The sequence below is a fragment of the Asterias amurensis genome, chromosome 11 (assembly GCF_032118995.1).
Source record: "Asterias amurensis chromosome 11, ASM3211899v1".
Lineage (NCBI taxonomy): Eukaryota > Metazoa > Echinodermata > Asteroidea > Forcipulatida > Asteriidae > Asterias > Asterias amurensis.
In genome coordinates this window covers 16,748,158-16,774,975 of record NC_092658.1, presented here as the reverse complement: position 1 = coordinate 16,774,975, position 26,818 = coordinate 16,748,158, and the positions used below count along the sequence as shown (strand labels likewise).

Sequence of the window (26,818 nt, the reverse complement as noted above, 5' to 3'; positions counted from 1 at the left end):
TCTTTCATTACAAACTCTGAAGATGAGCCAAAAGCCATTCATGGATCATCAAAGGCACATGTTGTACTGAATCACTTTATAATTGGGGAGTTTATTTAGCACAAGAATGTAAAATTGAGCAGGCACAAACAAAAACTAGAGAAACCAAACCAAATTAACCAAGAAATACATGATGGTTCACTGAAAATGTCATACAGCACTAAGTATGTGCCTTGTGTCCGAATTGGCAGCTACAGCTATGGCTTCAGCTAGATTTCCACGTTACCATGTATTGAAGTACAGAATGTGCAAAGCAACAACAACCTTAGCAACAGTTGTAGCTGTAAACATAGCAGCTGATTCAGAGGCAGCCATACTATAATATCCGTGCACAGATAATGATTCTCTCTGTGCTTGTTGTCCAAATTCTGTTAAGGCCAGGGACTATAGTTTCTCAAAGCTTTTATGCACAAAACCTTGCTAAGCACAGGAAAGTAATGCTTAAGAGAACAGCTTACCAGCCAAAACCACATGTGAAGTTAACCTTGTGCCCAATCAGGTTTTGCTTAGCATTGCTTAGCAAAGAAATTTGTCAACTTTTAAGTTGACATAAAAGCAGCTTTTTCTACTAAACAGCTTTTATGCTTAACAGCTTTTCTGCTTACTGTAAGCAAAGAATCAGGATTTATGCAAGCAGGGACTTACATGCCTACGTCAAGCCTAGCTATTTCACAGGCAAGCAGGACATTATTGCTTGTGCACTTGGGTACTCCACCTTACTATTAATTTTTCACTTTCACAGCTATCGCAGGTAGTCGGTGCTTGCACAGTAACCAGAAATTAGGCTAATGGTTGTATGCACGGAAATCAGCTGTACGCAGAGCCATGAAGTTTGGCCCAGCTCTGTGTACCCCAGAAAAATTAAGTTAACTATGTAAAATGTTTAAACATGTTTCCAACTGCACCAGGAAACTTTATGCTTAATTAAATAAAAATTAAGATTTGGCTGCATGAATTTTATATGCCCCTATAAAAGTAATGTTTAATTTAATTGACACCAACCGTTGTTTATACTTGTACTTGTACATTTCCTTCACAGTGGATAACTCTAAATAAATAAAGAAGAAGACACAAAAGTTCATGATTTCAGACTGCATTTTGTGTTTACTATTATCAAATGCCTCATCAACTTGAAGTACTTTTAACCTGCTGCAGTGTCGCTCTCTAGAGTGAAAAACACATCTGTTTACATTTCGAGTTGTCCCTCATATGGCTCTTTAAAAAGAGTGGTGGTTATTTCATTTATTTAGAGGGGTTTCACTCCAGGACAGAGTGAAAAACCACTCAAAAATCTAAAAGAGTAGAAAACCACTCGAAAAGGAGTTGTCCCTCATATGGCTCTTCAAAGATTGCTTTTCACTCTTTTGGCATTTAGAGAGAAACTACCATGGGGGATTGTGTAGGCCTTCTAAAAACCTCATCATATTATAATTCTTCCAAGTATAGTTGCAGCAACTACTAGCAAAAATTGTCATGTTTGTGTTTGACCCAAAACTTGATAAAAGAAATGCGAGACTAACCCTTTGTAAATGGTTAAGTTATGATAAAAGCTGGACTTGCCCCTTGTGATTTTTCGATATTTGACCCATTGATGAAACTTGTGTCGGGGTGTTTGTCTGTTTGTTGTTGTTGGTTTTTGTTTTGTTCTTGTTTGTTTGGGTGTTTGGGTTGGGGGTACAGCAATGACCACTTTGGTTAACCACTAGTTCTGCATGCTTCACTGATACAAACAGCTTAGTAACATTGCCCCAGACTTGTTTCCCAAATCTTATTTTGTCAGATGCCTATTCATCAAGGATGACTTGGGAGTGATATTGTCTTATAGTGAGGGGTTGAGAATGTACGACAGCCAACCACCAACCACTGACAAAAACCAGCCCCCCCCCCCACAGGTGAAAATCCATGCCAACCCTGCCACTCCCCAGTGAAAATCTATGCCCCCCCCCCCCCCCCCCGTCCGCACCTCCTCAAGTGGACATCTAGTCTAAAGAAGTAGGCCTACAATGGTGAGTTGGGCCTTTTGTTTTGTGAAACATTGTTTAAAATAAAATTGTTGTGCGCATACTGTTATTCTTGAGACATTTTGGGAGTGTTTTCGGCACAAGGCGGGCTGAACAAAGTGTTTTTCCTGTCCTGAGACTGTTTTCAAAATCCTTAAAGGTGTCAAACAGAGTGATCCAATTTCTTCCAAACTCTTTACGGTAGCTACGGATGAGGTGTTCAGAAACCTGGATTGGCAATCAAAAGGAATTGCAATAAATGGGGAATATCTAACTCATTTAAGGTTTGCAGATGACATGATGCTTGTCAGTCACGATCCCGATGAGCTGCAGATAATGATTCGTGAGTTGAGTGGAGAGTAAGAAGGCAGGACTCGAAATGAACATCAGGAAGACTAAAGTAACGATGAGCAACAATCTACAAGACAAAACAAAAACAGTGGATGGCACGACAATCGAGAAGGTGAATAGCTACATCACCCTGGTAAAAAACATCACCTTTGATCAGGACCGGAGAAATCTGACGAAGTACACAGTTAGCTTGGGTGAAATCTTTGAAACTCAGTCAGAGACAACGCTCTCCCACTTTCACTTAAAAGTGGGATCTTTAATCGATGCATCATTCCAGTGCTATCCTTAAACGGGGCAGCCACCTGGACAATAAAAATTGGAAAAGAAACTGAGAGTCACAGAAAGAGCAATGGAGAGGATCATGGTATGAGTACAAGTAAGGACAGGGTCGGAACGAAGACTTAAGGGAAAAAATGCCAGGGACATCATACAGGAAATAAAAACAAAGAAATTGAGGTGGTCAGGCCACCTTGCAAGGCGCCATGACACCAGATGGACACATTGCATTACGGAATGGACCCCATAACACGAGACGTAGAGGCAGACCCAGCAGGCGTTGGACTGACGACATCAGTGAGAAAGAGCACTAGGTGGAATGATGCAGTGGAGCAACATACATGCTAGATAAATTACTAAAATTTCAATTGTATTAAAAACAAAAAAGTGGTTTGAATAGGAAAAGGTTTTGTAGTTTTATGAACTGCATTTGCGGCAATTAGGCCTTCGGAAACTGGTGATTCAGGAAAATGCGGCTTTGTCAAGTTGGACAGTATTTCAACACGATCGGTAATTTGTTTAAATATTTAACCATAATAATTATGTTACCGATCTTGTAGGACTACTGTTCAACTGAAAAAAAACTTTGTGTTCTTTGCTTTCTTTATTTTGATCGGAATCAGAACAATTTAGGAACCTAAAACTTAGTTTCCAAAAAGCGCCCCAGGCATTTCACACCTTTCGACACCCCACCCGCCCTCTGTTTTGAAGCAAACTTTCAAAACGGTTAAATTCGATGACAAGCAATTAAGACCACAGAATTGTGCATAGACATCAACAGTTGTAACCCTCCAGCTCTTGAATTTGTTTTTACAATTTTTATTTTATTTTATTAATTAATTAGTTTAATTGTTTTACCACATTTTGTCTTCAGCGCGGTGCCCTGACTTCGCGCTGAAGATAGTACACCGGTGCCGCCTGACACACTTAACGACCATTGGCGTCGGGCACCAGTTGGTCGCCATTTTGCTACAATAAAAATGGATGACGAAGACTCCTTTTTCAACCGATTTCTTTTCAGACATTGATCTACTTTTAACGGAGAGTTTCGTGGCTAGACCTGCTGCAAACCGGATACTGGTGAGTTTGTAGTTATCTTTGTGGAAAATTTAATTGTTGTTAAATGTATTTGTCTGAGAATTTGGGGGTTTTATACAGCGGGCGCAACATTTAAAAAGCACGATTGTGGACGCGATTTGTTTGTACGATGAACCCGTGCAAGAAGGCTCTCTACGAGAGTGGGGATAACTGCTTAGAACAGTAGTCATAGCAGCCGAGAAATAAGCAGCGAAAATAACCAAAAACAACAACAACAAGACGTGAAAAATTGGTGGCAGCTAGGATCGGTTTCGGAAATCTATAAATAACAGTAACCGTAACACAACAGCAACAACAACACCAACAACAACATTGAACATGATGACCCGAGAAGCAATGACTTTCAAAAATATCATCACAGACCGCCCCTTGACTGTACTGTGTGTTACCCACAACACCCAACATTTTTACAAAACTTGGTAAATATGAATAAAAGATGTGTTTTGTAATTTCTATGTAAATTAAAGTTCAAAACAAAACATTTGCTGGACATTCTGTCACAGCCTGTCACAGGATGCACACATAATTTATGTGCAAAACTTTTGACAAGTTACTGACAACCCTCCTCCGCCCCCATTTCACCCGGAGGCTGTTTTTTAATACTGGTTGAGCCGTTTTTTTTGGGGGGGGGTACATTTCGTCAACATTACAACTTCAAGGTAATCGTGTTTATTGTTGGAGTAATTGTACTGTAACATTTTAAACAGTTAAATTGTGAAGTTCGGACTTGGTAACAGCAACCGGCATTAATACTGGGTGCTGTTATTCCACTATGCTTTACACGTTGGAATGTTCCTGTCCCCTACTGTAGGTGATAACATTGTTAGTTACTGTTTTATGTCACATAAGTTGGCTATTTTATTGATAATTCAGGTTTGTTATCCTAGAGGAAGTGCAGGCGTTCATGAATTGTATGCCAAATAATTGTAAAGTTTTAATGTTAATATTTGGCTTTGTTAAAGATATTGGGTCCATAGGTGTCCTGAAGGCTAATGTGCACCGATTACACATGGTGCTTGGACTGCAGCCCAGTGGCTTGCCGCTTATAGGTCCTATTGGGTTTGGGTATGCCCATTAAGTACTAACCATTGGTGCCCATCTGGGTCAGGTGTGCCCAGCAAATTTTTTACTGGTTTTCCTGGGTCATTGTGTGCCCAGCTTATCGCTATTCCGTAGTTGGTGGAGAGCACGTCACATGGGGGTTATTTAAATTGTTGATAATGACCAACTAATAACACCTTTTAACCAAAAAGGTGTTTATGAATAAAAGGGTAGCGGCGTCTGTATGCAGAGTGTGACCAATTGACACTAACAATATGCAGAGTGCAATATAAAAACTGGGAGTAGGTAATGGCTTGGTAATCACACCCTGGTTGGAGCATCAGATTGGTGGATTAGCGGGTACTGGAAAATAAGCGCAGTGGACAGTATTTTGAAATCAGTGCTGGAGGGCACAATGTATTTTGTTCAAAGCGCTGGGCAAAAATTGTGAATCTTGGGCAGGCCCACCCAGCACTTCACACCATTGCTCCAACACTGGCTCTAATGATATTTCTCAAATAGTTAACAAGCAAATGCAGTATTGTTTTATGAATTTCCCAAAGCATAATGACTTTTTGATACAAAGTTTAAATGACAGTGTATGTTATTTTGTTTGCAGGTTATTTAGTGGTTGAAGAGCGGTATCTATCATGGACAAAAGCTTCATTCATGAGAAGATGTTTTTTATTAAGCTCAACTCGGATTGTCATATTTGGGACAGCTTTGCATCACTCCTTCACTTTCTAAGGTATGTTCGAACATGTGAATTCTTCTTAGTGTTGAAATGCTGGGCAATGATTTAAAATTCTGAAATTGCTCCAGATGGTGACGTCTCTTAAGTTTGTCCCGAGCACATGCAGTACAATTCTTGAGAACTTGCAAACATTGTGTTGGCTGCTACAGTTTATGAAGAGTAAGTTTTGTGAGTACCTTCAAAAGCTGACATTTAAAATTTGTTTAATCCCATTTGAACTATGTAAGCCCCAGTGGATTCTGCAACATCTCAATTGTGCAATGTTGTGCAGTGCATAAATTTTCTCAAAATATGTTTTCAGTCCTGCAAAACTTGCCAACCTAATACCTACTGCCAACATATAAGTTTCTCAAACACACCTTTTTTCAGTCTCTTATAAACTTTTTAAACTCTCATACTAAACCCCCTTTGTTTTGAATCTGCGCTGTCTCAACTATCGAAAGCTGATGTTGTGCAGTGTTGAAGTTTTAAAAGATCTTTTCTCCAGTCCCAAAAAACTTTTCAACCATTGTTAAATTTAGTTATGAGCCTCTGTTGGGATGTCTGCTAAAGTCCGTAAAAGCTTATTTTTGAGTTTCTGCATACATTTATGAGTTGCAAGTTTCCTGATTTTTTAATTAAACCCAGTTGATTCTGTGCTGTCTCAAAAGCAATGCTATGCAGTTGTTAAATGTTCCCCAAAATTGTTCACCAGTCCCGCAAAACTTGCCAACATAGTGATAAATTGAGCCAATGTTGTGACATTAAAGAACATGTTGTGTTCAGTCTCTTAAAAACTTGCTGGTCTACTACTTTTTAATCTCTCAAACTAGACCCCAGTGGATTCTGTGCCATCTCACATCTGGAAAATTGATGTTGTGAAGTCTCTAAAATGCTGTGCTGTTTTGGTTTTCCTTGAGGCTCATGTTGTCTAGTCCCTGAATGTTTTGGGCCCTAAAGATATTTGAACTCTCAAATAGTTAATGAGCCTATTTTGTACTGCTGCTGAAACTTTACAGAAGCATGATTGCATTTGATGAAACGTTTAAATGACATTGTGTTTTATCTTGTTTGCGGTTATTCACTGGTTGAAGAGCAGCATCTATCATGGACAAAAGCTACCTTCATGAGAAGATGTTTTTATCAAGCTAAACTGGGATTGTCATAATTGAGACAGCTTTGCTACAGTCTTTCCTTTTCCAAGGTATGTTGAAACATGTGAATTCTTCTTAGAGTTGAAACCCTTTGCAATGATTTCATACGCAGAATGACAAGCAAAGCGTTTACTGATGAGAGGGACGTCAAGTTTCTTAGAAATGCTATTTCATAGGTACGCTATTTTGCCATTCAAGGAGTTAGCCGTAATAAATTTAAGTAGTTTTAATGACAAGCGTCAAAAATGCAATGGCACAGTTTAACACTTCCGAATGTTATTTCAGGATGAACAGGTTGCATGCGCAAAGTTAAGAATGTAATTTTTGCACGGTCTGTATGCAGAGTGTGACCCATTGACACTCACAGTACGCAGAGTGCAATATAAAAACTGGGAGCAGGTAATGGCTTGGTAATCATTGGAGCATCTGATTGGTGGATTAGCGGGTACTGGAAGATAAAAGCTTATCATCAGCACAGTGGAAAATATTTTGAAATCTGTGGTGGGCGGCACAATGTATTTTGTTCAAAGAGTGGGCAAAAATTGTGAATCTTGGGCAGGCCCACCCAGCACTTCACACCATGGCTTCAACACTGGCTCTAATGATATTTCTCAAATAGTTAACACGCAAATGCAGTATTGTTTTATGAATTTCCCAAAGCATAATGACATTTTGATAAAAAGGTTAAATGACAGTGTATGTTATTTTGTTTGCAGGTTATTTAGTGGTTGAAGAGCGGTATCTATCATGGACAAAAGCTTCCTTCATGAGAAGATGTTTTTATCAAGCTCAACTTGGATTGTCATATTTGGGACAGCTTTGCTTCACTCCTTCCTTTTCTAAAGTATGTTGAAAATGTAAAATTTTCTTAGTGTTCGAACCCATTGCAATGATTTTAAATTCTGTAATTGCTCCAGATGGTGATGTCTCTTAAGTTTGTCTTGAGCACATGTAGTACAATTCTTGAGAACTTGCAAACATTGTGTTGGCTGCTACAGTTTATGAAGAATAAGTTTTTTTAGTACCTTCAAAACCTAACATTTAAATTTTTTAAAATCCCATTTGAACAATGTAAGCCCCAGTGGATTCTGCAACATCTCAATTGTGCAATGTTGTGCAGTGCATAAATTTTCTGAAAATATGTTTTCAGTCCCACAAAACTTGCCAACCTAATGCCTACTGCCAACATGTAAGTTTCTCAAACACACTTATTTTCAGTCTCTAATAAACTTTTTAAACTCTCATACTTAACCCCCTTTGTTTTGAATCTGCGCTGTCCCAACTATCGAAAGCTGATGTTGTGCAGTGTTTAAAGTTTTTTAAAGATCTTTTCTCCAGTCCCACAAAACTTTTTTTTAACTCTAACACTAAACCAAAGCAGATGCGGTGCCATCTCAACTCTCGAAAGTTGATGATGTCCGGTCTCTAAAATATTGCGGACTTTGTGGTTTTCCTTGAGGCTCATGTTGTGTAGTTCCTGAATATTTTGGGCTCTGATGATTATTGAACTCCCAATTTGCTAACAAGCTGATGTTGCACTGTTTCTTAAATTTTCCCAAAGCATGAATTGCATTTGATGAAATGTTTAAATAACATTGTGTGTTATTTTGTTTGCAGGTTATTTACTGGTTGAAGAGCATCATCTAGCATGGACAAAAGCTTCCTTCATGAGAAGATGTTTTTATCAAGCTCGACCTCAATTGTCATATTTGGGACAGCCTTGCATCACTCCTTCCTTTTCTACGGTATTTTGAAACTGTAAATTCTTCTTAGTGTTTAAACCCATTGTAATGATTTAAAATTCTTTGTGACGTCTCTTAAATTTGCCCCAAGCACATGTACTTACACGTATGGTGCGAGTCCTTGAAAACTTGCCATTGTTGTGGCGGCTGATAAAGATTCCCAAAGAAAATATGTTTTTGAGTCCCTTAAGCTAACCCCCAGTGGAATCTGTGCCATCTCAACTCTCTAAAGTGGTGGAATGCATAAAATTTCTATTAATTTGTTCTCCAGTCCCTCAAAATTTGCCAACTTGAGCCAATATGGTAAAGTCTGCTAAAGTTTCCCAAAGCACTTTGTTTTAGGTCCTACAAACTTGCAAATGTAGTAGTTTTTTAATCCTTAAACTGAACCCTATTAATTTATGTGCCGTCTCAACTCTCTGAAGCTGATGTTGTGCCATAAATAAATTTCCTAAAGCATGTTTTCTAGCCCTTCAAAAACTCACCAACCTATTTCCAAAATACAATTTATTCCTGAGCCAATGTTGTAATGTCTGCTTAAGTTTTACAAAGCACATGTTCTTGAGTCCTTCAAAACCTGCAGGTCTAATGTTATTTGAACTCTGAAACTAAGCCCAAGAAGATTATGTGCCGACTCAACACTTGAAAGCGTTGCTGTGCAGTGCTTAAATTTTCCCAAAGCATGTACAATTAAGTCCTGTACCGATGTTGCGATATCTGCTAAAGTTTCCAAAAACTTGTTTTTCCAGTCCCTAAAACACTTGAAGTCTAATGTTTTGAACTCTCAAACTCGACCCCAGTGGATGCTAAGCTGTCTCAATGCTTGAAAGCATTGCTGTGCATTGATTTAGTTTTTGTCAACACTTGTTCGCCACTCCCACAAATTTTGCCAACCTGGTTGTTTTTTAGCTATAATCCTTGAGGCTCATGTTTTCTGGTCCCTGAATGTTTTGGGCTCTATATTCAAACTCTCAAATAGTTAATGAGCCCATGTTGTACTGTGGCTGAAATTTTCCCAAAGCATGATTACATTTGATGAAATGTTTACAGTGTATGTTATTTTGTTTGCAGGTTATTCACTGGTTGAAGAGCAGTATTTATCATGGACAAAAGCTTCCTTCATGAGAAGATGTTTTTTATCAAGCTCAATTTGGATTGTCATGGCTTTGCATCACTCCTTCTTTTTTTAAGGTATGTTGAAACATGTGAATTCGTCTTAGTGCTAAAACCTGTGCATTGATTTTCAACTACTAAGTTACTGTTACAGTCCTTGAAAATTGCCAAAATTGTGTCGCCGGGCTGCAGAAGTTTCTCAAAGCAAATGTTTTTGAGTCCTTTAAAATCATTTTTTTACTCTCAAACTAAAACTAATTATGTGGCAGTTGAATGCTTGAATGTTGTGCAGTTGTACAAATTTACCTAAAACTTGTTCTTCAATTCTGAAAAACTCACCAACATGATAATTCTTTAACATAAAGAAAATCCCTGAGCTTTTGATTTGAAAACTTGCAATTTAAGTGGTGTTTTTAAACACTTGCTAACCTAATGTTTTTTAACTCTGACACTAAACCCCAGAGGATTTTGTGCCGTCTTAATGCTTGAAAGCTGATGCTGTGCAGTGCTTAAATTTTCCCAAAACATGTCCTCACCTATCAAGGGAACAAAGAAACAACTTAAATAACAACGTTATTAGTCAATCTGGAACCATTTTATTGTATTTATAGGCGTTGACTTGCCTAGTTTTTCGTCAATTTTGTCTGCAGAATAACTAGCAAAGCGTTTATAAATGAAAGGAGCGGCATGTGTCTAAGAACTGCTTGGCTTTTTTATGACAAACGTCACACAGCAATGGCAAAGTTTAACATTTGAAATGAATTTCACGACGAACAGCATGCATGCGCAAAGTTTAGAATGTAATTTTTGCACTGTCTGTGTGCGAATCGTGACGCATTGAAACTCTCATTACGCACAGTGAAATATAAAATTGGGAGTAGGTTATAGCTTTTAATTCACACTTCGGTTCGAGCATCTGATTTGTGGATTAGCGGGTACTGGAAGATAAAAGCTTATCATCAGCTGTGCTTGTTGGAAACTATTTTGAAATCTGTGGTGGGCGGCACAATGTATTATGCTCAGAGTGCTGGGCACGAATTGTGAGTCTTAGGCAGGCCCGCTTAGCATTGTTCAACATGGCCTCAACACTGGCTCTAGCCCAGCACTGCCCACCATGGCTTCAACACTGGCTCTAATGATATTTCTCAAATAGTCAACCAGCTGATGTTTTACTGTTTCTAAAATTTTCCCCAAGCATGTTGATATTTGATAAATTGTCAATGACAATGTATGTTATTTTGTTTGCAGGTTATTCACTGGTTGAAGAGCAGTATCTATCATGGACAAAAGCTTCCTTCATGAGAAGATGTTTTATCAAGCTCAACTTGGATTGTCATTTTTGGGACAGCTAGGCCCTATGCCTCACTTCTTCCTTTTCTAAGGTATTTTTGAAACTGTGAATTCTGTGCAATGATTTTCAACTCTTCACGTGGTCCAGATGGTGACGTCTCTTAATATGTGCCCGAAGCACATGTAGTACACTTCTTGAAAACTTGCCAACATTGAGTCGGCTGATAAGTTTTTCGGAAGCACTATATGTTTTTTAAAGCCCTTAAAAACTTAACAATCTGGTTTCTTTTATCTATCAAACTGAAAACCTCAAGGGATTCTGTGCCATCTCAACTGTTATCATGTTGCGCTGTGCAAAATTTTTCCACCAAACTGGTTCTCAAGTCCCGCAAAATGTGCCAACCTAATGATACGTCAAGGAACAATTTATTCCCGAGCCAATGCTGTGACATGTGCTAAAAGTTTCCCAAAGCGTTATGATTTTTTCAGTCAACTAAAAACTTGCGTGTCTAACTTAACCCCCAATGGAGTATGTGCCATCCTAATTCTCTAAAAATGATGTTGTGCCGTGCTTGTATTTTTTCAAAAGGTGTTGTCCAGTCACGCGAAACTTGCCACTCTTTTACCAACATACAATTTATTCCTGAGCCAAACTAAAACCCATTGAATTCTGTGTCACCCCAACTTTCTAAAGTGTTGCTGTGCAGTGCTTTACTTTTCCCAGTACCGGCAACCTTTATATTTCCATGTACAATTTATTAATGGGCCAATGGTGTCTATGCACAATTGCACATGTTCGTGAGTCCTTAAGAAAATTGCAAGTGGGTTATTTTAAACTCACAAACTAGACCCCAGTGGATTCTGTGCCGTCTAAACTCTTGAAAGTTGATATTGTGAAGTCTCTAAAATGCTGTACTGTTTTGGTTGTCCTTGAGGCTCATGTTGTCTAGCCCCTGAACGCTCAGGGCTTTTATGATATTTGAACTTTAAATTGTTAACGAGCTGATGTTGTTCTGTTTCTTAAATATTCCTCAAGCATGATGACTTTTTGTAACATGTTTATGACAATATTTTTGTTTGCAGGTTAGTCACTGGTTGAAGAGCAGTATCTAGCATGGATAAAAGCTTCCTTCATGAGATGTTTTTATCAAGCTAAACTTGGATTGTCATATTTGAGATATCTTTGCATCACTCCTTCCCTTTCTAAGGTATGTTGGAACATGTGAATTCTTCTTAGTGTTGAAATGCTAGGCAATGATTTTAAATTCTTAAACTGCTTGAGATGGTGACGTCTCTTGAATTTACATGAAGCACAATGTCCTTGCAAACATTGTGTTGGCTGCTAAACTTTGTGAGGAATACGTTTTTGAGTCCCTTAAAAACTTGACATTTGCAATTTGTTGAATCCCATTTGAACTAAACCCCTGTGGAATATGTGCTATCTCAATTTGTTTATGTTGTGTAGTGCATAAATTTTCTCAAAGTATGTTTTCCAGTCCCACAAAAACTTGCCAACCTAATGACTGTTGACAACGTGTAGTTTCTGAAGCACACTTTTGTGTCAGTTCCTCATGTTTTTTAAAATCTCATACTAAACCCCCTTTGTTTTGAATCTGTATCGTCTCAACACTCCAATAATAATAATAATAATTTATTGAACTTATACTGCGCTCTCTCCAGGACCAGCCTGTTGGAGAGCGCATAACAAGAGCACAAAATTTGTGAAACATAATCCATCTGAAAAAAATCAAATGTGCAAATTACAGCAAAAATCCAATAAAAGTTATACTTGTTGTTCTCTGATCCAGTCTCACAAAACTTGACTAAACTATTACCAACATACATTTTGTTTCTGTTGTGGCATCTGCTGAAGTTTTTAAATCTGATATTTTCTTTTACTAAGAGGATTCTGTGCCATCTCAAAACTTGAAAGCTGATGTTGTGCAGTGCTTGTGTTAATGTTCTCCAGTCCTGCAAAATTTGCCAACCTAATGATACACAAACGTAGAATGTTTTCCTGAGCCTACGTCCAAGGACACGTAAACTTAAAGCATACTACTAATACTACCCAATCCTGTCTTTGGACTCAACTTTATTCTTTTTACTTATTATCCTTTGTCTCTACAGCTTTCTGCTGGACAGAATCATCAGCCATCATGATACCTTGATCCAATCCAGCTTAGGCAGATCTCAAGCTTCAATAGATTCTGTTGATCGAGGTTAGTTTTGATCAATCCTCATGTTGTATTTTATCCAGTACGCAGCAATTTTTGAATTGTACGCAGGATCTTGAATCCTGATGAAACTTCTATTAAGACAGCATAAAACAGCATAAATTAAGTATTTAACTATGCTCACCTCCGTGAAGAGTTCAAAGTTCAAAGATTAAGAAAGTTTTCCTTCATGTAGAGTCAATCACCATCAAAAGAAAAAACTAATATCAATCTGCCCATAGAATATCATTCGCAAATGAACAGCACCCTCAAATATTTAAATTTTTTGTACAGCGCCCTCTAGGGGCGAAAAAACTATTTGAATATCCGGTTAATTTCAGATAGTTGGCCAACGGTATCCGAATACCAAAATTTCACTATTCGCCCAGCACTACACTGGACACTATTGGTAATTGTCAAAGACCAGTCTTCTCACTTGCTGTATCTCAACATATGCATAAAATAACAAATCAGTGGAAATTTGAGCTTGATTGATCGTCCGAGTTGCGAGATAGCAATGAAAGAAAAAACACTCTTGGCACTCAATTTGAGACCTTAAAATCTAATTCTGAGGTTGCGACATCAAACTCGTGGAAAAATACTTCTTTCTCAAAAACTATGTCACTTCAGAGGGAGATGTTTCTCACAAAGTTTTATACTACCAACCTCTCCGCATTACCCGTTTAACGGTAATACCAATTGAGGTTTTATGCTGCTAATTATTTTGAGTAATTACCAATAGTGTCCACTGCCTTTAAATGATAATTTCATAACACAAAGATAGCATTACATTCAATAAGGTAGTTACTCAGCATTTCAGAGACAAATTTCTTACAATCAGTGAATAAAATTATAATGGGGGTTTGGAAAGCATGCAAGCTAAAAGGCAACTTTAAAGGTACCAGATACTTTTGGTAATGACTCAAAATAATTGTTACCATAGAAACTGACTTGGTACCAAGCATCGAGAACTGTTGATGATAAAAAAAAACATTGTGATAAACAAATCACTCTAAAGTAACAAAGTTTTTGAGTAAGAGGTAATTTCTTACTCTTGAGTCAAATAATAAATGACTTCTGCTGAAGCCTTTTATAAGACATTTGAAAGCACACAAGAGTGTTTTTTCTTTCATTATTTTCTTGGAAATTTTAACATTTTAATGTTTTTTTATGCATATGTTAGGATACACCAAGTAAGAAAACTAGTCTTTGACAATTACCAAACATATCCAGTGCCTTTAAGGAATGAATGATGTTCATTCAGAACCATTTGCAGACAGTATTGTTTATTAGACCAAAACTAATGTAAGAAAATATTTGTTTAATTTTTACAGAGAACACACTGTAACTAGGTGATTGAGGCAGTGTCATTTCTACAGTGAGTGTTGACTAAACACAGAGAACAAAACAACCGGAAGGATGTGCAATTGCTGAAAGAGGTACAAAAAACAATCACTGGTGTCTAGTACAAATTGCAAATGCAATTGCTGTGAGAGGTTCAAAAGACAATCGCTTTTTACACCATCCTAGGACCAAACTATTAGAACAATAGAATTATAATTTAAACAAATAATAGATGTAGAATTTGTCAGGCACCTTAGTCTTTAAAGTCTTAAGTGTAGCACATTTAACATTTTCACCCCCAAAGTAACTGTAAAATAGTTTTAATTCAGTTGGTTCTTTACAGTGGTGTTTCAAGAAGATCAGAGTGTACTGTTTCAAACGTTGAGTTGTTACACACCCGCACTCTTTTTAGAACCACCACCACTCAAAAGAGATGTGATTTTACAAAAAATGTTTACTTCATTGAATCTCCATCATGCCTTCCAAAGCAAGACATGAACAGAAGATTCTAACAATAGTTTTCTTGCAGCACCAAAGCAGTTCAAATAGATTTAAGCTTTGAAACTCTACAGACAATTGCAAATGAGAACAGTCAACTATAAAAATTAAAAAAAACAGCAGCTAATCTGAAAAGTAATGTTTATATTTCAGGATTACACACCAAATCAGTTGTCTGCCTCTACTGCATGGCGAGCCAGCATAACAAATGACTAGGACGCCAATTTAATCTACCTGTTTGTTTGATGTCAGCCAGGTTTTCAGTCTGAAAAAAACTTTTTGAGAAAAAGCAACAAAACACTTTTTGTTCCCAAAGTAATTTTTTCTTCATTTTCACAAAAAGAAAAGGTTTTAAAAGCATTAAGTTTTTTGGGGGGCTCGTGGGCAGGCAGAGGCAAGGCTCTCGGGCAAACAGAGGCTGAGCTTTCGGGCAAGCAGAGGCTGGGTTCTTGAGCAGGCAGAGGCTGGGCTTTCGGGGCAGGCAGAGGCTGGGCTTTCGGGGCAGGCAGAGGCTGGGCTCTCGGGCAGGCAGAGGCTGGGCACTTGGGCCAGCAGAGGCTGGGCTCTCTGGCAGGCAGAGGCTGGTCTTTCTGGGCATCTAGAGGCTGAGCTTTCAGGCAGGCAGAGGCTGGGGTCTTGGGCAGGCAGAGGCTGGGCTATCGGGGCAGGAAGAGGCTGGGCTCTCGGTCAGGCAGAGTCTGGGCTCTCAGGGCAGGCAGAGGCTGGGCTCTCGAGCAAGCAGAGGCTTGGCTCGTTGGCAGGCAGAGGCTGGGCTCGTTGGCAGGCAGAGGCTGGGCTCGTTGGCAGGCAGAGGCTTGGCTCGTTGGCAGGCAGAGGCTTGGCTCGTTGGCAGGCAGAGGCTTGGCTCGTTGGCAGGCAGAGGCTGGGCTTGTTAGCAGCCTAACAAAAAAGAAGCTCACTACATTTTTGTTCACTTTTACACTATGATGACAGTCATCTCACAAAGCTTGTAGGTGGAAGACAAAATTGTTATAAAAACTTGAGTTGTTTTTGAAACCTAAAGTGAACAAAAGACACTGTACTGGAACTTATCAAACAAGTTTTTTAAAGAGCTTGAGTTCTACATCAACATTTCATGTAATACACTCGAGTTCACATACTATCAAATCTTGAGTTCAAGGTCGGCTTTTTTGTAACAGTACATATATCTTTATCTTTTGTCTTTACAGGACCATGGTTACAATCTTCTTGCACCATCATAGAGCTTACATTAAAGAACTGAGAAGACCAAGGATCAAGAGAGTCATCTTGTACAGATTCTTCTAATGAAAAGACTGCTTTCACTTTTTTGTGGATAAATACTATAGTCAAACTACAACTTCGCTCTTCATGGTAATCTTGCCTTTAAATTTATGTCTGACAACCACTTCACTCCATATGTCTAAATCACTTCTCTCTTTAATCTAAATACCACTTCCTTCCATCAGGCTAACATTTACTTCTCTCCATATGTCTAACAACTTCTCTCTATATGTCTAACAACCACTTCCCTCATACGTCTAACCTACCACTTCTTTCCTTACGCCTAACATCTTCTCTCCATACGTTTAATTCACTTCCCTCCATACGTCTAAACCGCTTCTCTCTTTACGTCTTACAGATCTCTCCATACGTCTGAAAACTTCTCTCCTTACATCTCATTCACCTCTCATCTTACTGACAACTTTTCTCCAAAAGTCAAACAAAAGTCTTCTCTCCTTCGTCTAATTTAATTCTGTTCAAACCTCGAACAACTTCTCTCCCACCGTCTAATACCTTCTCTCCTTACGTCTAATTCACTTCTCTTCATACATCTAATTCACTTCTCTCCATCTATCTGACAACTTCTCTCCATACATCTAATTCGCTTCTCTTAACAAGTCTAACAACATCTCTCCATAAGCTTAACAAGTCTAACAACTTCTCTCCATAAGTCTAAGTACCATTTTCTCCATATGTCTTATTCTATGTTCTTTATACGTTTAATTACCACTTCCCTTGTGTCAAGTAATAAACTTGAGTAAGACATACTATCCGATCTTGATTCGAAGTTGATTTTTTGTAACCATAAATCGTTATCTTTTGTCTTTACAGGACCATGGGTACAATCTTTATGCGCTGTCATGGAGCTTACATTAAAGAACTGAGAAGACCAAGGATCAAGAGAGTCATCTTGTACAGATTCTTGTAATGAAAAGACTGCTTTCACTTTATCGTGGACAAATGCTTAACGTCAAACTTCAACTTCCCTTCTCATGGTAGTTCACTTCTCTTCATATGTCTAACAACTTCTCTCCTTTCATCTGATATCTTCTCTCCATACATCTAATTCACTTCCCTTCATACGTCTAACAAATTCTCTCCTTACGTCTGACAACTTCTCTCCATACGTCTAACAGCTTCCCTTCTTACATCTAATTTACTTCTCTTCATTCGTCTAACAACTTCTCTCCATATGTCTAACAACTTCTCTCCATACCTCTAACAACTTCTTTTCATACGTCTAATTTACTTCTCTTCATTCGCCTAACAACTTCTCTCCATACATCTAACAACTTCTCTCCATACGTCTCACAACTTCTCTTTATACATCTAATTTACTTCTCTTCATATGTCTGACAACTTCTCTCCATATGTCTAACAACTTCTCTTCATACGTCTAACAACTTCTTTTCATACGTCTAACAACTTCTCTCCATACGTCTAACAACTTCTCTTCATACGTCTCACAACTTCTCTTCATACGTCTAATTTACTTCTCTTAAAACGTCTGACAACTTCTCTCCATACGTCTAACAGCTTCTCTCCATACGTCTAACAACTTCCCTTCTTACATCTAATTTACTTCTCTTCATTCGTCTAACAACTTCTCTCCATACATCTAACAACTTCTCTCCATACGTCTCACAACTTCTCTTCATACATTTAATTTACTCCTCTTCATATGTCTGACAACTTCTCTCCATATGTCTAACAACTTCTCTCCATACGTCTAACAACTTCTCTTCATCTGTCTAACAACTTCTCTCCATACGTCTAATTTACTTCTGTTCATCCGTCTAATTTACTTCTCTTTATACATCTAATTTACTTCTCTTCATATGTCTGACAACTTCTCTCCATACGTCTAACAGCTTCTCTCCATACGTCTAACAACTTCCCTTCTTACATCTAATTTACTTCTCTTCATTCGTCTAACAACTTCTCTCCATACATCTAACAACTTCTCTCCATACGTCTCACAACTTCTCTTCATACATTTAATTTACTCCTCTTCATATGTCTGACAACTTCTCTCCATATGTCTAACAACTTCTCTCCATACGTCTAACAGCTTCCCTTCTTACATCTAATTTACTTCTCTTCATATGTCTGACAACTTCTCTCCATATGTCTAACAACTTCTCTCCATACGTCTAACAACTTCTTTTCATACGTCTAACAACTTCTCTCCATACGTCTAACAACTTCTCTTCATACGTCTCACAATTTCTCTTCATACGTCTAATTTACTTCTCTTCATACGTCTAACAACTTCTCTCCATACGTCTAATTTACTTCTGTTCATCCGTCTAATTTACTTCTCTTCATATGTCTGACAACTTCTCTTCATACGTCTTACAACTTCTCTCCATACGTCTATTTGTACTTTAATGTAACAGTTAATTTTGAATGTTTAACTTATCTAATAAACAGTTGTAATAAAGTACATTTTATTACATTTGCTTAATGAGAGTAAGAAATAAAGAAATATAACAGAAACAACTTGTATTAAAGAGTCCTTTATTTGAGTCTATATTTTAACTAGAATAAACCATATAGAGACTGTACAAACGTGAGATAAACGTTTTTTTAGAAGGGTCAAAGGTCAAAGTTCAGGGGTGCAAACGTGAGACAAACGTGAGATAAACGTTTTTTAGAGGGGTCAAAGGTCAAAGTTCAGGGGTGCAAAGCAAAGTGGGCAAAGTGGGCAAAGGACTGTTCTAAGCAAAGTGGGCAAAGTGGGCAAAAGACCATGTGCAAACCAAAGTGGGCAAAGTGGGCAAAGTGGGCAAAAGACCATGTGCAAACCAAAGTGGGCAAAGTGGGCAAAAGACCATGTGCACAAGGTCCTTTGCCCACTTTGGTTTGCACATGGTCTTTTGCCCACTTTGCCCACTTTGCCCACTTTGGTTTGCACATGGTCTTTTGCCCACTTTGCTTAGAACAGTCCTTTGCCCACTTTGCCCACTTTGCTTAGAACAGTCCTTTGCCCACTTTGCCCACTTTGCCCACTTTGCTTAGAACAGTCCTTTGCCCACTTTGCCCACTTTGCCCACTTTGCTTTGCACCCCTGAACTTTGACCTTTGACCCCTCTAAAAAAACGTTTATCTCACGTTTGTCTCACGTTTGCACCCCTGAACTTTGACCTTTGACCCTTCTAAAAAAACGTTCATCTCACGTTTGTACAGTCTCTATATGGTTTATTCTAGTTAAAATATAGACTCAAATAAAGGACTCTTTAATACAAGTTGTTTCTGTTATATTTCTTTATTTCTTACTCTCATTAAGCAAATGCAATAAAATGTACTTTATTACAACTGTTTATTAGATAAGTTAAACATTCAAAATTAACTGTTACATTAAAGTACAAATAGACGTATGGAGAGAAGTTGTAAGACGTATGAAGAGAAGTTGTCAGACATATGAAGAGAAGTAAATTAGACGTATGAAGAGAAGTTGTGAGACGTATGAAGAGAAGTTGTGAGACGTATGGAGAGAAGTTGTCAGACGTATGAAGAGAAGTTGTTAGATGTATGGAGAGAAGTTGTTAGACATATGAAGGGAAGTAAATTACATGTAAGATGGGAAGTTGTTAGACGTATGGAGAGAAGTTGTCAGACGTAAGAAGAGAAGTTGTTAGACGTATGAAGAGAAGTTGTGAGACGTATGAAGAGAAGTTGTGAGACGTATGGAGAGAAGTTGTCAGACGTATGAAGAGAAGTTGTTAGATGTATGGAGAGAAGTTGTTAGACGAATGAAGGGAAGTAAATTAGATGTAAGATGGGAAGTTGTTAGACGTATGGAGAGAAGTTGTTAGACGTATGGAGAGAAGTTGTCAGACGTAAGAAGAGAAGTTGTTAGACGTATGAAGAGAAGTTGTGAGACGTATGAAGAGAAGTTGTTAGACGTATGGAGAGAAGTTGTTAGACGTATGAAAAGAAGTTGTTAGACGTATGGAGAGAAGTTGTTAGACATATGGAGAGAAGTTGTCAGACACATGAAGAGAAGTAAATTAGATGTATGAAGAGAAGTTGTGAGACGTATGGAGAGAAGTTGTTAGATGTATAGAGAGAAGTTGTTAGACGAATGAAGAGAAGTAAATTAGATGTAAGAAGGGAAGCTGTTAGACGTATGGAGAGAAGTTGTCAGACGTAAGGAGAGAATTTGTTAGACGTATGAAGGGAAGTGAATTAGATGTATGGAGAGAAGATATCAGATGAAAGGAGAGAAGTTGTTAGACGTATGAAGAGAAGTGAACTACCATGAGAAGGGAAGTTGAAGTTTGACGTTAAGCATTTGTCCACGATAAAGTGAAAGCAGTCTTTTCATTACAAGAATCTGTACAAGATGACTCTCTTGATCCTTGGTCTTCTCAGTTCTTTAATGTAAGCTCCATGACGGCGCATAAAGATTGTACCCATGGTCCTGTAAAGACAAAAGATAACGATTTATGGTTACAAAAAATCAACTTCGAATCAAGATCGGATAGTATGTCTTACTCAAGTGTACTACTTGACACAAGGGAAGTGGTAATTAAACAGATAAAGAACATAGAATAAGACATATGGAGAAAATGGTACTTAGACTTATGGAGAGAAGTTGTTAGACTTGTTAAGCTTATAGAGAGAAGTTGTTAGACTTGTTAAGAGAAGCGAATTAGATGTATGGAGAGAAGTTGTCAGATAGATGGAGAGAAGTGAATTAGATGTATGAAGAGAAGTGAATTAGACGTAAGGAGAGAAGGTATTAGACGGTGGGAGAAAAGTAGTTAGTCGTACGAAGAGATGTGAATTAGACGTAAGAAAAGAAGTTTTTAGACGTAAGGAGAGAAGTTGTTAGAGGTTTGAACAGAATTAAATTAGATGAAGGAGAGAAGACTTTTGTTTGACTTTTGGAGAAAAGTTGTCAGACAGATGAGAGGTGAATGAGATGTAAGGAGAGAAGTTTTCAGACGTATGGAGAGATCTGTTAGACGTAAAGAGAGAAGCGGTTTAGACGTATGGAGGGAAGTGAAATAAACGTAGGAGAGAAGATGTTAGGCGTAAGGAAAGAAGTGGTAGGTTTAGACGTATGAGGGAAGTGTTTGTTAGACATATAGAGAGAAGTTGTTAGACATATGGAGAGAAGTGAATGTTAGCCTGATGGAAGGAAGTGGTATTTAGATTAAAGAGAGAAGTGATTTAGACACATGGAGTAAAGTGGTTGTCAGACATAAATTTTAAGGCAAGATTACCATGAGGAGGGAAGTGGTAGTTTGACTGTAGTATTTATCCACAAAAAAGTGAAAGCAGTCTTTTCATTAGAAGAATCTGTACAAGATGACTCTCTTGATCCTTGGTCTTCTCAGTTCTTTAATGTAAGCTCCATGATGGTGCAAGAAGATTGTAACCATAGTCCTGTAAAGACAAAAGATAAAGATATATGTACGGTTACAAAAAAGCCGACCTTGAACTCAAGATTTGATAGTATGTGAACTCGAGTGTATTACATGAAATGTTGATGTAGAACTCAAGCTCTTTAAAAAACTTGTTTGATAAGTTCCAGTACAGTGTCTTTTGTTCACTTTAGGTTTCAAAAACAACTCAAGTTTTTATAACAATTTTGTCTTCCACCTACAAGCTTTGTGAGATGACTGTCATCATAGTGTAAAAGTGAACAAAAATGTAGTGAGCTTCTTTTTTGTTAGGCTGCTAACAAGCCCAGCCTCTGCCTGCCAACGAGCCAAGCCACTGCCTGCCAACGAGCCCAGCCTCTGCCTGCCAACGAGCCCAGCCTATGCCCGCCAACGAGCCCAGCCTCTGCCTGCCAACGAGCCCAGCCTCTGCCTGCCAACGAGCCCAGCCTATGCCCGCCAACAAGCCCAGCCTATGCCTGCCAACGAGCCCAGTCTCTGCCTGCCAACGAGCCCAGCCTATGCCTGCCAACGAGCCCAGCCTATGCCCGCCAACGAGCCCAGCCTCTGCCTGCCAACGAGCCAAGCCTCTGCCTGCCAACGAGCCCAGCCTATGCCCGCCAACGAGCCCAGCCTCTGCCTGCCAACGAGCCCAGCCTCTGCCTGCCAACGAGCCCAGCCTATGCCCGCCAACAAGCCCAGCCTATGCCTGCCAACGAGCCCAGTCTCTGCCTGCCAACGAGCCCAGCCTATGCCTGCCAACGAGCCAAGCCTCTGCCTACCAACGAGCCCAGCCTCTGCCTGCCAACGAGCCCAGCCTCTGCCTGCCAACAAGCCCAGCCTCTGCCTGCCAACGAGCGAAGCCTCTGCCTGCCAACGAGCCCAGCCTCTGCCTGCCAACGAGCCAAGCCTCTGCCTACCCACGGACCCAGCCTCTGCCTGCCAACGAGCCAAGCCTCTGCCTGCCCTCGAGCCAAGCCTCTGCTTGCCAACAAGCCCAGCCTCTGCCTGCCCTCGAGCCCAGCCTCTGCCTGCCAACGAGCCAAGCCTCTGCCTACCAACGAGGCCAGCCTCTGCCTGCCAACGAGCCAAGCCTCTGCCTGCCCTCGAGCCAAGCCTCTGCCTGCCCTCGAGCCAAGCCTCTGCCTGCCAACAAGCCCAGCCTCTGCCTGCCCTCGAGCCCAGCCTCTGCCTGCCAACGAGCCAAGCCTCTGCCTGCCAACGAGCCCAGCCTCTGCCTGCCCTCAAGCCAAGCCTCTGCCTGCCCTCGAGCCCAGACTCTGCCTGACTGAGAGCCCAGCCTCTGCCTGCCCCGAGAGTCCAGACTCTGCCTGACCGAGAGCCCAGCCTCTTCCTGCCCCGAAAGCCCAGCCTCTGCCTGCCCTCGAGCCAAGCCTCTGCCTGCCAACAAGCCCAGCCTCTGCCTGCCCTCGAGCCCAGCCTCTGCCTGCCAACATGCCAAGCCTCTGCCTGCCAACGAGCCAATCCTCTGCCTGCCAACGAGCCCAGCCTCTGCCTGCCCTCAAGCCAAGCCTCTGCCTGCCCTCGAGCCCAGACTCTGCCTGACCGAGAGCCCAGCCTCTGCATGCCCTGAGAGCCCAGACTCTGCCTGACCGAGAGCCCAGCCTCTTCCTGCCCTGAAAGCCCAGCCTCTGCCTACCCAAGAGCCCAGCCTCTGCCTGCCTGAAAGCTCAGCCTCTAGATGCCCAGAAAGACCAGCCTCTGCCTGCCAGAGAGCCCAGCCTCTGCTGGCCCAAGTGCCCAGCCTGTACCTACTCACGAACCCAGCCTCTGCCTGCCAACAAGCCCAGCCTCTGCCTGCCCAAGAGCCCAGCCTCTGCCTGCCAACGAGCCAAGCCTATGCCCGCCAACAACCCAGCCTCTGCCTGCCAACGAGCCAAGCCTCTGCCTGCCCTCGAGCCAAGCCTCTGCCTGCCCTCGAGCCAAGCCTCTGCCTGCCAACAAGCCCAGCCTCTGCCTGCCCTCGAGCCCAGCCTCTGCCTGCCAACGAGCCAAGCCTCTGCCTGCCAACGAGCCCAGCCTCTGCCTGCCCTCAAGCCAAGCCTCTGCCTGCCCTCGAGCCCAGACTCTGCCTGACTGAGAGCCCAGCCTCTGCCTGCCCTGAGAGTCCAGACTCTGCCTGACCGAGAGCCCAGCCTCTTCCTGCCCCGAAAGCCCAGCCTCTGCCTGCCCTCGAGCCAAGCCTCTGCCTGCCAACAAGCCCAGCCTCTGCCTGCCCTCGAGCCCAGCCTCTGCCTGCCAACATGCCAAGCCTCTGCCTGCCAACGAGCCAATCCTCTGCCTGCCAACGAGCCCAGCCTCTGCCTGCCCTCAAGCCAAGCCTCTGCCTGCCCTCGAGCCCAGACTCTGCCTGACCGAGAGCCCAGCCTCTGCATGCCCTGAGAGCCCAGACTCTGCCTGACCGAGAGCCCAGCCTCTTCCTGCCCCGAAAGCCCAGCCTCTGCCTGCCCAAGAGCCCAGCCTCTGCCTGCCTGAAAGCTCAGCCTCTAGATGCCCAGAAAGACCAGCCTCTGCCTGCCAGAGAGCCCAGCCTCTGCTGGCCCAAGTGCCCAGCCTGTACCTACTCACGAACCCAGCCTCTGCCTGCCAACAAGCCCAGCCTCTGCCTGCCCAAGAGCCCAGCCTCTGCCTGCCAACGAGCCAAGCCTATGCCCGCCAACAACCCAGCCTCTGCCTGCCAACGAGCCCAGCCTCTGCCTGCCCTCGACCAAGCCTCTGCCTACCCTGGAGCCAAGCCTCTGCTTGCTCGAGAGCCCAGCCTCTGCCTGTTCGACAGCCCAGCCTCTGCCTATTCGAAAGCCCAGCCTCTGTCTGCCCGAGAGCCCAGCCTCTGCCTGCCCCGAAAGCCCAGCCTCTGCCTGCTCAAGAACCCAGCCTCTGCTTGCCCAAAAGCCCAGCCTGTTTGCCCGAGAGCCTTGCCTCTGCCTGCCCACGAGCCCCCCAAAAAAGTTAATGCTTTTAAAACCTTTTCTTTTCGTGAAAATGAAGAAAAAATTACTTTGGGAACAAAAAGTTTTTTGTTGCTTTTCTCAAAAAGTTTTTTTTTTTTTTTTTTACGTTCCTTGCGACAAATGTTATTGCATACCAGTTCAACTTTGTTTCCCCACTGCAGAGAAGGCCCTTCAGACTGAAAACCTGGCTGACATCAAACAAACAGGTAGATTAAATTGGCGTCCTAGTCATTTGTTATGCTGGCTCGCCATGTAGTAGAGGCAGACAATTGATTTGGTGTGTAATCCTGAAATATAAACATTACTTTTCAGATTAGCTGCTGTTTTTTTTTATTTTTATAGTTGACTGTTCTCATTTGCAATTGTCTGTAGAGTTTCAAAGCTTAAATCTATTTGAACTGCTTTGGTGCTGCAAGAAAACTATTGTTAGAATCTTCTGTTCATGTCTAGCTTTGGAAGGCATGATGGAGATTCAATGAAGTAAACATTTTCTGTAAAATCACATCTCTTTTGAGTGGTGGTGGTTCTAAAAAGAATGCGGGTGTGTAACAACTCAACATTTGAAACAGTACACTCTTCTTGTACTGATCTTCTTGAACACCATTGTAAAGAACCAACTGAATTAAAACTATTTTACAGTTACTTTGGGGGTGAAAATGTTAAATGTGCTACACTTAAGACTTTAAAGACTAAGGTGCCTGACAAATTCTACATCTATTATTTGTTTAAATTATAATTCTATTGTTCTAATAGTTTGGTCCTAGGATGGTGTAAAAAGCGATTGTCTTTTGAACCTCTCACAGCAATTGCATTTGCAATTTGTACTAGACACCAGTGATTGTTTTTTGTACCTCTTTCAGCAATTGCACATCCTTCCGGTTGTTTTGTTCTCTGTGTTTAGTCAACACTCACTGTAGAAATGACACTGCCTCAGTCACCTAGTTACAGTTGTGTTCTCTGTAAAAATTAAACAAATATTTTCTTACATTAGTTTTGGTCCAATAAACAATACTGTCTGCAAATGGTTCTGAATGAACATCATTCATTCCTTAAAGGCACTGGATATGTTTGGTAATTGTCAAAGACTAGTTTTCTTACTTGGTGTATCCTAACATATGCATAAAAAAATATTAAATTGTGAAAATTTCCAAGAAAATAATGAAAGAAAAAAACACTCTTGTGTGCTTTCAAATGTCTAATAAAAGGCTTCAGCTGAAGTCATTTATTATTTGAGTAAGAAACTACCTCTTACTCAAAAACTTTGTTACTTTAGAGTGATTTGTTTATCACCATGTTTTTTTTTATCATCAACAGTTCTTGATAATTGGTACCAAGTCAGTTTCTATGGTAACAATTATTTTGAGTCATTACCAATAGTATCTAGTACATTTAAAGTTGCCTTTTAGCTTGCATGCTTTCCAAACCCCCATTATCATTTTGTTCATTGATTGTAAGAAATTTGTCTCTGAAATGCTGAGTAACAGAAAATGAATATCCCGTTGAATAATGTCTCACTTGTCTGTCCTACAAAGACAAGCACGTAAAAAAAATAATGTAAAATTTCTTTGAGTTGTAAGTGACTACCTTATTGAATGTAATGCTATCTTTGTGTTATGAAATTATCATTTAAAGGCAGTGGACACTATTGGTAATTACTCAAAATAATTATCAGCATAAAACCTCACTTGGTATTACCCTTAAACGAGTAATGCGGAGAGGTTGGTACTATAAAACTTTGTGAGAAACATCTCCCTCTGAAGTGACATAGTTTGTTGAGAAAGAAGTAATTTTCCACGAGTTTGATGTCGCAACCTCAGAATTAGATTTAAAGGTATCAAAACCGAGTGCCAAGAGTGTTTTTTCTTTCATTGCTATCTCGCAACTCGGACGATCAATCAAGCTCAAATTTTCACTGATTTGTTATTTTATGCATCTGTTGAGATACAGCAAGTGAGAAGACTGGTCTTTGACAATTACCAATAGTGTCCAGTGTAGTGCTGGGCGAATATTGAAATTTTGGTATTCGGATACTGTTGGCTAAATATCTGAAATTAACCGGATATTCAAATAGTTTTTTTCGCTGCTAGAGGGCGCTGTAAAAAAAATAAAAATATTTGAGGGCGCTGTTCATTTGCGAATGATATTTTATGGGCGGATTGATATTAGTTTTTTCTTTTGATGGTGATTGACTCTACATGAAGGAAAACTTTCTTAATCTTTGAACTTTGAACTCTTCACGGAGGTGAGCATAGTTAAATACTTAATTTATGCTGTTTTATGCTGTCTTAATAGAAGTTT

The 26,818-nt window shown here is 40.4% G+C and overlaps 1 long non-coding RNA gene across 2 annotated transcripts; it reads left to right on the top strand.

Moving 5' to 3' along the window:
* The first annotated feature begins 3,641 nt into the window (after positions 1–3,641).
* Positions 3,642–18,546, top strand: LOC139944563 (uncharacterized). 2 transcript variants are annotated; one of them, XR_011786976.1, is made up of 12 exons: positions 3,642–3,746; positions 5,425–5,553; positions 6,633–6,742; positions 7,409–7,536; positions 8,310–8,437; positions 9,506–9,625; positions 10,796–10,929; positions 11,921–12,045; positions 12,965–13,056; positions 14,385–14,489; positions 16,083–16,245; positions 16,987–18,546. It is a non-coding gene; the product is annotated as an uncharacterized lncRNA (long non-coding RNA). The 2 variants fall into 2 exon arrangements; XR_011786977.1 differs by lacking the exon at positions 9,506–9,625.
* Positions 18,547–26,818: the final 8,272 nt, after the last annotated feature.